A 12,178-nucleotide genomic window follows, 5' to 3' on the forward strand; every position below is an offset into this window, starting at 1 on the left:
CATAGTTGGATTTTTAAATATTTTTTGATTGAGGTATAATTGATTTACAGTAGTTTCAGGTGTACAACATAGTGATTCACAATTTTTAACTGTACTCTATTTATAGTTATCATAAAATATTGGCTATACTCCCTGTGTTGTACGATATGTCCTTGTAGCTTATATATTTTGTAGCTTATATATTTTATACATAATAGCTTAGCTTATATATTTTACACATACTTAACTTATATATTTTATACATAATATATTTTATACATAATACTTTGTACCTCTTGATCCCCTACCCCTATCTTGTCCCTCCCCCTTTCCCTCTCCCCGCTGGTAACCACTTGTTTGTTCTCTATACCTGTGAATCTCTTTCTGCTATGTTACTATTCACTAGTTTGCTATATTTTTTAGATTCCACACATAAGTGATATCATACTTTGTCTTTCTCTGTACGACAAATTTCACTCAGAATAGTACCCCCCCAAGTCCATCCATGTTGTTGCAAATGGCAAAATTTTATACTTTTTTATGGCTGACTTGTTCCAATGTGTGTGTGTGTTTATATGTGTCTATATATACACATATATACATATGCAGTGTGGTGGGTTTGGGTAAACCTAGTTGGGTATAAAGATAAGAAAACAATCATACTGGGTTTTTCTTTCAGTGTCATCCTGGCTATTGCAGGTAAGCTAGGGAAGAGAAGATTTAACTTTGGGTCACATTCATCTAATTCATCTGTTTACATTGAGGGAGGAGTATTCATTTCCAAGCTGAGATGGCTTTTGAATAATCTTATTTGAAGGATGTATTTCTAAAGAAGTAGAAGAAGAGCTGTGCAGTATAACTTGTTTCCCATGTATCTAGTGTGCAGGGGTGGGAGGTATAAAAGTGGAATTGTTTTACAATTGCACCAATATTTCAGAAAGAACAAGAACAATAAGAACACAAAGTATTTTTTTTAATTTCAGTGAAATGTCATAATTTTCTAAGGTAAATATTAACTAGAGACTTTACAGTTACAAATAAAAGTCACTAAAAATTTCTTTAGTCTTTTCCCAATTGTACTGAGATGTCTAGCACTTTTGGAAAACACATATTTAATAATATATGTATCTATAGATATGTAGTTCTAGAAGATGAAAACGATAAAAAGAAAATATTATTAGTTGAGGTACTAGAGAATAGACTGTGTATCTGGCAAGTTAAATAAGTGAGAGAGGAGAATCTAGTTATATTTCGTGAATCTGCAATGTGAAACACCCCGGGAAAAATGACTCCATGGAAGATGGCAAATCTGGAACAAAGAGTAAAGAAAGAATGTAAGGAAGGAACCAGAACAATAAGAACACAAAGTATTTTTTTTTAAGTTTCAGTGAAAGATCATAATTTTCTAAGCTGAATATTAACTAGGGACTTACCTGGTGGTCCACTGGTTAAGACTCAGCACTTCCACTGCAGGGGGTGCCAGTTGGAGCCCTGGTCTGGGAACTAATATCCTACATGTTGGGTGGCCAAAACAAAAATACAAAAATTTTAAAAATTAAAAATAAAGAAAGCATTTTCTGCTAAGGTATATTATAAAAAAACTAGACTAATGTATAGATTAATCTCATTCCATGCAAATGTGACAATCTTTCTCAACAAACCTCAGACTGGATAATGAACACATCCTACAGAAATTCAATTCTCTTGGGGGAAAAGTCGCCTTATCCTTATATAAAAATGTGAATGATGAATGATATATCCCAAGTCTAACAGCTATAAATCAATTTAGATATATACTAATGCTTTATGAGATATCAAACTATTAAATCAAACTATATTAAAACTATTAGATCAAACTATATTAAAATTAATATAAGGTCATTTATTAATTATGAAAACCTATAGAATAAAAATAAAATGGTTTCACAATCACTCTTAAAAATAAATTTTAATTGAGTAATTCACAAACATGAAATTAGAAAACAAAACTCAGAATACCATATTTTAAGAGGTTGATATAAAATTTGTATAAAAAATGTAGTACACAGATTGACAGAAGAAACTCCAAGTGCAGGTTTTTAAATTTTGAGGTTTGGTATATGTAGTTTTTCTATAATAAAAATAGATTACTTTAAGGGTTACATAATTATTTTAATTTAAATAGAAATCATAACGCTAAGAAGTATATATTCAACATCTGAAAAAACAAATCTGATACTACTCAGGTATAATTTACATACAATGAAGCTTACACTTTTCTTTTTTTAACATCTTTATTGGAGTATAATTGCTTTACAATGGTGGGTTAGTTTATGCTTTATAACAAAGTGAATCAGCTATACATACACATATATCCCGAAATCTCTTCCCTCTTGCGTCTCCCTCCCTCCCACCCTCCCTATCCCACCTCTCTAGGTGGTCACAAAGCACCAAGTTGATCTCCCTGTGCTATGAGGCTGCTTCCCACTAGCTATCTATTTTACATTTGGCAGTGTATAAATGTCCATGCCACTCTCTCACTTTGTCCCAGCTTACCCTTCCCCCTCCCCGTGTCCTCAAGTCCATTCTCTAGTAGGTCTGCGCCTTTATTCCTGTCTTGCCCCTACGTTCTTCATGACCATTTTTTTCTTTTTTTTTTTTAGATTTCATATATATGTGTTAGCATACAGTATTTTTCTCCTTCTGACTTACTTCACTCTGTATGACAGACTCTAGATCCATCCACCTCACTACAAATAATTCAATTTCTTTTCTTTTTATGGCTGAGGAATATTCCATTGTATATATGTGCCACATCTTCCTTATCCATTCATCTGTTGATGGACACTTAGGTTGCTTCCATGTCCTGGCTATTGTAAATAGAGCTGCAATGAACATTGTGGTACATGACTCTTTTTGAATTATGGTTTTCTCAGGGTATATACCCAGTAGTGGGATTGCTGGGTCTTATGGTAGTTCTATTTTTAGTTTTTTAAGGAACCTCCATACCGTTCTCCATAGTGGCTGTATCCATTTACATTCCCACCAACAGTGCAAGAGAGTTCCCTTTTCTCCACACCCTCTCCAGCATTTATTGTTTGTAGATTTTTTGATGATGGCCATTCTGACTGGTGTGAGATGATATCTCATTGTAGTTTTGATTTGCATTTCTCTAATGATTAATGATGTTGAGCATCCTATCATTTGTTTGTTGGCAATCTGTATATCTTCTTTGGAGAAATGTCTATTTATGTCTTCTGCTCATTTTTGGATTGGGTTGTTTATTGATATTGAGCTGCATGTGCTGCTTGTAAATTTTGGAGATTAATCCTTTGTCAGTTGCTTCATTTGCGAATTTTTTCTCCCATTTGGAGTGTTGTCTTTTCATATTCTTTACGGTTTCCTTTGCTGTGCAAAAGCTTTGAAGTTTCATTAGGTCCCATTTGTTTATTTTTGTTTTTATTTCCATTTCTCGGGGAGGTGGGTAAAAAAGATCTTGCTGTGATTTATGTCAAAGAGTGTTCCTATGTTTTCCTCTAAGAGTTTGATAGTATCTGATCTTACATTTAGGTCTTTAATCCATTTTGAGTTTATTTTTGTGTATGGTGTTAGGATGTGTTCTAATTTCATTCCTTTACATGTAGCTTTCCAGTTTTCCCAGCACCACTTATTGAAGAGGCTGTCTTTTCTCCATTGTATATTCTTGCCTCCTTTAAAAAATTAAGGTGACCATATGTGCGTGGATTTATCTCTGGGCTTTCTATCCTGTTCCATTGATCTATATTTCTGTTTTTGTGCCAGTACCATACTGTCTTGATTACTGTAGCTTTGTAGTATCATCTGAACTCAGTGAGCCTGATTCCTCCAGCTCCATTTTTCATTCTCAAGATTGCTTTGGCTATTCGGGGTCTTTTCTGTTTCCATACAAATTGTGAAATTTTTTGTCCTAGTTCTGTGAAAAATAACAGTGGGAGTTTTTTTGTTTGTTTGTTTCTTGTTTTGTTTTGTTTTTTGCGGTATGTGGGCCTCTCACTCTTGTGGCCTCCCCATTGTGGAGCACAGGCTCCGGATGCCCAGGCTCAGCGGCCATGGCTCACAGGCTCAGCCTCTCCACGGCATGTGGGATCTTCCGGGACCAGGGCATGAACCCATGTCCCCTGCCTCGGCAGGCGGACTCTCAACCACTGCACCACCAGGGAAGCCTGCCAGTGGTAGTTTGATAGGGATTGCATTGAATCTGTAGATTGCTTTGGGTAGTAGAGTCATTTTCACAATGTTGATTCTTCCAATCCAAGGACATGGTCTATCTCTCCACCTGTTTGTATCATTTTTAATTTCTTTCATCAGTGTCTTATAGTTTTCTGCCTATATGTCTTTTGTCTCCTTAGATAGGTTTATTCCTAGGTATTTTATTCTTTTTGTTGCAATGGTAAATTGGAGTGCTTTCTTAATTTCACTTTCAGATTTTTCATCATTAGTGTGTAGGAATGAAAGAGATTTCTGCGCATTCATTTTGTATCCTGCTACCTTACCAAATTCATTGATTAGCTCTGGTAGCTTTTTGGTGGCATCTTTAGGATTGTCTATATATAGTACCATGTCATTTGCAAACCATGACAGTTTTACTTCTTCTTTTCCGATTTGGATTCCTTTTATTTCTTTTCCTTCTCTGATTGCTGTGGCTAAAACTTCCAAAACAATGTTGAATAATAGTGGTGAGAGTTGGCAACCTTGTGTTGTTCCTGATTTTATTTGAAATGGTTTCAGTTTTTCAACATTGAGGACGATATTGGCTGTGGGTTTGTCATAATGTCCTTTATTTTGTTGAGGTAAGTTCCCTCTATGCCTACTTTCTGTAGGGTTTTTATCATAAGTGTCTGTTGAATTTTGTCGAAAGCTTTTTTCTGCATCTATTGTGATGATCATATGGTTTTTCTCCTTCAATTTGTTAATATGGTGTATCACATTGATTGATTAGCGTATACTGAAGAATCCTTGCATTCCTCGGATAAACCCCACTTGATCATGGTGTGTGATCCTTTTAATGTGCTGTTGCATTCTGTTTGCTAGTATTTTGTTGAGGATTTTTGCATCTATGTTCATCAGTGATATTGGCCTGTAGTTTTCTTTCTTTGTGACATTTTTGTCTGGTTTTGGTATCAGGGTGATGGTGGCCTCGTAGAATGAGTTTGGGAGTGTTCCTCCCTCTGCTATATTATAGAAAAGTTTGAGAAGGGTAGGTGTTAGCTCTTCTCTAAATGTTGGATAGAATTCTCCTCTGAAGCCATCTGGTCCTGGGCTTTTGTTTGTTGGAAGATTTTTAATCACAGTTTCAATTTCATTGCTTGTGATTGGTCTGTTTGTATTTTCTATTTCTTCCTGGTTCAGTCTCAGAAGGCTGTGCTTTTCTAAGAATTTGTGCATTTCTTCCAGGTTGTCCATTTTATTGGCATATGATTGCTTGTAGTAATCTCTCAGGATCCTTTGTATTTCTGCAGTGTCAGTTGTTATTTCTCCTTTTTCATTTCTACTTCTGTTGATTTGTGTTTTCCTTTTTTTCTTGATGAGTCTGGTTAATGGTTTATCAATTTTGTTTATCTTCTCACAGAACCAGGTTTTAGTTTTATCAATCTTTGCTATCACTTCCTTAATTTCTTTTTCATTTATTTCCACTCTGATATTTATGATTTCTTTCCTTCTGCTAACTTAGGGGTTTTTTGTTCTTCTTTCTCTAATTGCTATAGGTGTAAGGTTAGGTTGTTTATTTGAGATGTTTCTTGATTCTTAAGGTACGATCGTATTGCCATAACCTTCCCTCTTAGGACTGCTCTTGCTGGATCACATAGGTTTTGGGTCGTCATGCTTTCATTGTCATTTGTTTCTAGGTATTTTTTGATTTCCTCTTTGATTTCTTCAATGATCTCTTGGTTATGAAATAGTGTATTGTTTAGCCCCCATGTGTTTGTATTTTTTACAGATTTTTTCCTGTAATTGATATCTAGTCTCATAGCATTCTGGTTGGAAAAGATACTTGATATGATTTCAATTTTCTTAAATGTACCAAGGCTTGATATGTGACCAAGGATATGATCTATCCTGGAGAATGTTCCATGAGCACTTGAGAAGAAAGTGTATTGTATTGTTTTTGCATGGAATGTCTTATAAATATCAATTAAGTCCATCTTGTTTAATGTATCATTTAAAGCTTGTGTTTCCTTATTTATTTTCATTTTGGATGATCTGTTCATTGGTGAAAGTGGGTTGTTAAAGTACCCTACTATGATTCTGTTACTGTCGATTTCCCCTTTTATGGCTGTTAGTATTTGCCTTATGTATTGAGGTGCTCCTATGTTAGGTGTGTAAATATTTACAATTGCTGTATCTTCTTCTTGGATTGATCCCTTGATCATTATGTAGTGTCCTTCTTTGTCTCTTGTAATTGTCTTTGTTTTAAAGTCTATTTTGTCGGATATGAGAATTGCTACTCCAGCTTTCTTTTGATTTCAATTTGCATGGAATATCTTTTTCCATCCCCTCACTTTCAGTCTATATGTGTCCCTAGGTATGAAGTGGGTCTCTTGTAGACAGTATATATATGGGTCTTGTTTTTGTATCCATTCAGCAAGCCTGTGTCTTTTGTTTGGATCATTTAATCCATTCACGTTTAAGGTAATTATTGATATGTATGTTCCTATTACCATTTTCTTAATTGGTTTGGGTTTGTTATTGTAGGTTTTTTCCTTCTCTTGTGTTTCCTGCCTAGAGAAGTTCCTTTAGCATTTGTTGTAAAGCTGGTTTGGTGGTGCTGAATTCTCTTAGCTTTTGCTTGTCTGTAAAGGTTTTAATTTCTCCGTCAATTCTGAATGAGATCTTTGCTGGGTAGAGTAATCTTGGTTGTAGGTTTTTCCCCTTTCCTCACTTTAAATATATCCTGCCATTCCCTTCTGTCTTGCAGAGTGTCTGCTGAAAGATTAGCTGTTAACTTTATGGGGATTCCCTTCTATGTTATTTGTTGTTTTTCCCTTGCTGCTTTTAGTATGTTTTCTTTGTACTGAATTTTTGATAGTTTTAGTAATATGCCTTAGCATGTTTCTCCTTGGATTTATCCTGTATGGGACACTCTGTGCTTCCTGGACTTGATTAACTATTTCCTTTCCCATATTAGGGAAGTTTTCAACTATAATCTCTTCAAATATTTTCTCAGTCCCTTTCTTTTTCTCTTCATCTTCTGGGATCCCAACAATTCGAATGTTGGTGCATTTAATGTTGTCCCAGAGGTCTCTGAGACTGTCCTCAATTCTTTTCATTCTTTTTTCTTTACTCTGCCCTGCAGTTGTTATTTCAACTATTTTATCTTCCAGGACACTTATCCGTTCTTCTGCCTCAGTTATTGTGCTATTGATTCCTTCTAGAGAATTTATAATTTCATTTATTTTGTTGTTCATCATTTTTTGTTTGCTCTTTAGTTCTTCTAGATCCTTCTTAAATGTTTCTTGTATTTTCTCCTTTGTATTTCCCAGATTTTTGTTCATCTTTACTGTCATTATTCTGAATTCTTTTTCAGGTAGACTCCCTTTTTCCTCTTCATTTGTTAGGTCTGGTGGGTTTTTACCTTGCTCCTTCATCTGTTGTGTGCTTCTCTGTCTTCTCATTTTGCTTAACTTACTGTGTTCAGGGTCTCCTTTTCGCAGGCTGCAGGTTTGTAGCTCCCTTTGTTTTTGGTGTCTGTTCCCAGTGGGTAAGGTTGGTTCAGTGGGTTGTGTAGGCTTCCTGGTGGAGGGGACTGGTGCCTGTGTTCTGGTGGATGAGGCTGGATTTTTTCTTTCTGGTGGGCAGGTCTGCGTCTGGTGGTGTTTGGGGTGTCTGTGACCTTATGCTTTTAGGCAGCCTCCCTGCTAATGGGTGGGGTTGTGCTCCTGTCTTGCTAGTTGTTTGGCATAGGGTGTCCAGCACTGTAGCTTGCTGGTCATTTAGTGAAGCTTGGTCTTAGCGTTGAGATGCAGATCTCTGGGAGATTTTCACCATTTTATATTACGTGGAGCTGGGAGGTCTCTGGTGGACCAATGTCCTGAATTTGGCTCTCCCACCTCATAGGCACAGCCCTGACACCAGCCAGAGCACCAAGAGCCTGTCATAGCTGCAATATTTTATAACCTAATCTAGGAAGTGATATCACATCACGTCTGCCACTGCGAGTCCCTAAGTCCACACCACTCAAGGGACACAAATTAAGATTCCCCTCTTGAAGGGAGAAGTGACCAAGAATTTTTAGACACACTTTGAAAACCTCCACAGATTCATTGGTTCTGGAGAAAGCATTCTGTATGTCTGTGCATGGATAGTGGGGGCAGGTACAGCAATCTATACCCAGCAAATGCATCTACTCCAGAGAGGAAAATACCACCTCTTCTGTGGTAGAAAGGGTTTAATGTAACCCACATGCCACAGGTAACTGGTTGGTCCCTGGGGAGTGGAGTCACATTGGGGGTTCTGCTTGGCCTCTGTTCGCAGGTCAGGCTCTCAATGGTGGGATATCCGATCAGCCTTGGAAAGAGGGAGACTGTTTAAGCTCTTTCATAGCCCGCATATCTGCGGCCATGGCCAGTGTATACATGGGTTCACCAAATAAGAATGGGGTCTCTGAGGAAAGAGGTTCTGACACCTAAGCAGGACAGGTTGTCTTGTTTGCCTGATTTTTGAGCTCTTCCTTTGCCTTGGATATTCTCTGATGGCATTTACTAGGGACACAAATTTCTTAATTTCCTATCCCTATTTTTCTTTTAAATTAATTAATTTATTTTTGGCTGCGTTGGGTCTTTGTTGTGGTGCGCGGGCTCCTTACTGTGGTGGCTTCTCTTGTTGCATAGCACGGGCTCTAGGCATGCAGGCTTCAGTAGTTGTGGCACATGGGCTCAGTACTTGTGGCTCACGGGCTCCAGAGCACAGGCTCAGCAGTTGTGGCGCACGGACTTAGTTGCTCCGCAGCATGTGGGATCTTCCCCGACTAGGGCTCAAACCCATGTCCCTTGCCTTGGCAGGCGGATTCCTAACCATTGTGCCACCAGGGAAGTCCCCCTGTCCCTATCTTGAGATGTCATTTTACATACCTCTCCTCCCCAGACTTAACTTGTCACCAAGTTTTCATTTTGCTTTTTCCAAACCCTTGACCTGCTGCCCAACCTGTTGACTGTGCCCTTGAGTCAGCAGAGAGCAGAGACGTGTCTTCTCCCCTTGGAAGTGGATTAGATGCACCATCCAAACTTCTGCTCCCTGAGTGTTCTCATCTACCCTGAGGGGAGGCTATAGCGCAGCTCTGCTCACATCTGGCCTACCATACACAACCGTCCATAAACCAGGCTTTGTCTTCCTTTATGAAATGGTCAAGGAGATCCCCGATTTCCCCGAGGTACAGACTGAGAGAGACAGTGTAGGAGGAGGAGATATTACAGGACCCGTGTCGTCTGTGCAGCTTGTGAACTTGGGGCCTGCTCAGCCCTGGGCTGGTGTTCACCACTTTGACTTGATAATGGAATGTTGCTTGTCACATCCAGTTGTTTGGTTCCTTGGATTAGATCCCAGGTCAGCAAACTTCTTTGTAAAGGGCCAGATACTAAGTAGTACAGGCTTTGCAGGCAATATGATTTCTCCTGGAACTATTCGACTTCACCTTTGTAGTGTGAAAGCGGCCATAGATAACATGTAAAGGAATGGGTGTCTCTGTGTTCCAGTAAAGCTTCAGCGGGGTAAGTCTCAGACCCTCCCAGCTCCTGACAGCTGTTTCTTGCTCATCAGATTTAATTAGCAAATGTCATCAATATAACGGACCGGTGGAGGGGCTGCCTCTGCTGGTGAGGGAGGTTTGTGGGAATAGGGAGAAATACAAGCTCTCAGCCTTTAAAATTTTGCCCAAATACCGTACTCCTTCCCAGGGTCCCCCTCCCTCCCCTTAGCTAGGAGGGCTGGTAGGGTCGAGCATTTCATCAGTGCTGCCACATTTACCAGCAGCCTCGGGATTAGTCCTCAGCCATGTGTTCCCTGAGACCACAGGAAGTGAGGGGCTTCTTCAGGCCTTCCGTCCACACATTCTTGTTCTCAAGATATGTTCTTAGTGGTACCCTTGGATGTTCAACAGAGTTTCATTTTCTTTTTCCCTATGTATGCTCTCCAGGGTGGTCAGGTGAAACCAGGTGACACTCTAAGCTTTATAATCATTTATAAAGTGTTGGCATAGCCACTGTGTGCCCCGGCCACCTGATCTTTGAATAAATTGCCCTTCGTATGCACTTCATCTCATGCTGCCGCCACAGATAGATGATTTGAGGACTCAGGATGCTACCACATCCTGTGGATTATCATGATGTTTCTCGCTAGCAGGAGTTTATCCCTGTGCTCCTCAGATAGGAGCAACTCAATTCAGAATTCGATCTTAAGAGGCAATTTCCTAAGGCCACTATTGCATCAGCCAGGGACACTAAGGAAATAGTTGGCCCTCTCCAATTTAGTGGAATTCAAGGAAGTTTAATAAAGGGACCATTTGCAAAGATGTGACAGGGATGCAGGGAAACAAGCAATAGTGCCATATCCTGGGACTAGTAACACCATGGTATCCCCACACCCAGATCCCCAGAGACCCATGAGGAGAGGGCATCTCTCCAGCTACTTGTGATTTTAATGTTGAGATGGAGCCAGCCCAAGGGGGGCAGGAATGGGGGAAGTACCCTTACCTCTCTCTTTGAGTAAAACAGCAGCTACAGAGTAAAAAAAACTATGGATGTAGCAAATACAGAACACAGGCCAGCATCCCACAGCAAAGAGCAGGCTGGAAAAGGGTGGAGGATGGAAGTGGAGGGCAAATAAAAAATAATCCATACAGTTCATTCTGGATTTTCTAAAATTGTGCGTCAACAGCTTTGCTTTATGAAGAGAAGCTGTGAGGGGAGAGCATAGATAAACAAGATGTGTTACTATCATGTTAAAAAGGGTTGAAACAAACATTTCAGTGACTTAAGCTTAAGGGCTTATATTTGTAATGTTAATTTGATGAACAACATTCACAGTATGAAATAATAAATATAAATTAAGTGTATATGAAGGTTATTGTTGTTCACATTAACATTTTGCTAAAAAATTATGGAGTAGTGGTCTCATTGTGCATCAATCCTAAATTAGGATTTTAAGAAACCTCCATGAACACTTTTGATTCAGTATCGTTAAGATAACCGGGTTCAACATCAGGTCAAAATGGGTGTCAGCGAATATAATTTCAGATCCCACCTTCCTCATTTTGGTTTTCCACCCAGGGAGATTTCTTTTGATATATTTCATGCACGCGTACACACATCTACAATTTATTTTTTAAAGTCTCCTCCTGATATATTTCATGCACGCGTACACACATCCACACCTTATTTTTTAAAGTCTTCTCCTGTCTTTAGAGGCAGTAGGTGCAGGGGTGAGAGCAAGACCAGCCGAGCTGCCTGTGTCCGTCTCTTGGCTTTGCCACTTCCTGGCTGGCTGGACGCCGGCCTCGCTCATCTGTGAAGCACGAATCATGGCACCTCCCTCACAGGGTTGAAATGAAGGTTAAGATAAATATGTGCAGGGCTTAAAACAATGCCTGGCAAAGAGTAACATGTAAGCGATAACCATTATTATCAGATGTCTACAATTAAAATGAAAACCGGAAGTTATTTGTCAAGGGCAATGCCAGTCAAGACCATCGCTTATGAATTTCTGGGAATCTCAGGTTTTGTTTGTTTACCTAGTTTTGCTCCCAGTATCACTGAGGCCCTGCTGGGGTCAGGCACTGACATCAGCACGTTCACACTAACTATTGTAAGGTCGGATCTTAACAAACGGCACCACGAAACAGAGGAAAGCTTCAAGTGAGCTTTATTAAGGAGCGCTCCCGGGCGAGGTTCACTGGTCCGATAGAAAGGGGCCAGAGAAGTCGCACCCGGGCGAGGGTTGGGCAAAACTTTATAGGGGAAGAAGGGAAAGGGGTGTGGTGAATCTGGGAGGGCGCAGGGTATTCCTTATTTGGTGGTCTTTTCGGGTACCCTGGGGGACCGTTAGTCCCGCCCCTCGAAAGGCGGGAAGGCTGGGCTGGTTTCAAAGTCCCCAGGTCAGTTCCTGGAACTGGGTGGTCCGGAATGTCTCCAGGACAGTTTCTGGAACTGGGTGGTCCGGAGAATTTCGTTCTGATGCAACCTGTGAATCT

The sequence above is a fragment of the Pseudorca crassidens genome, chromosome 2 (assembly GCF_039906515.1).
Source record: "Pseudorca crassidens isolate mPseCra1 chromosome 2, mPseCra1.hap1, whole genome shotgun sequence".
In the NCBI taxonomy this organism is placed as follows: domain Eukaryota; kingdom Metazoa; phylum Chordata; class Mammalia; order Artiodactyla; family Delphinidae; genus Pseudorca; species Pseudorca crassidens.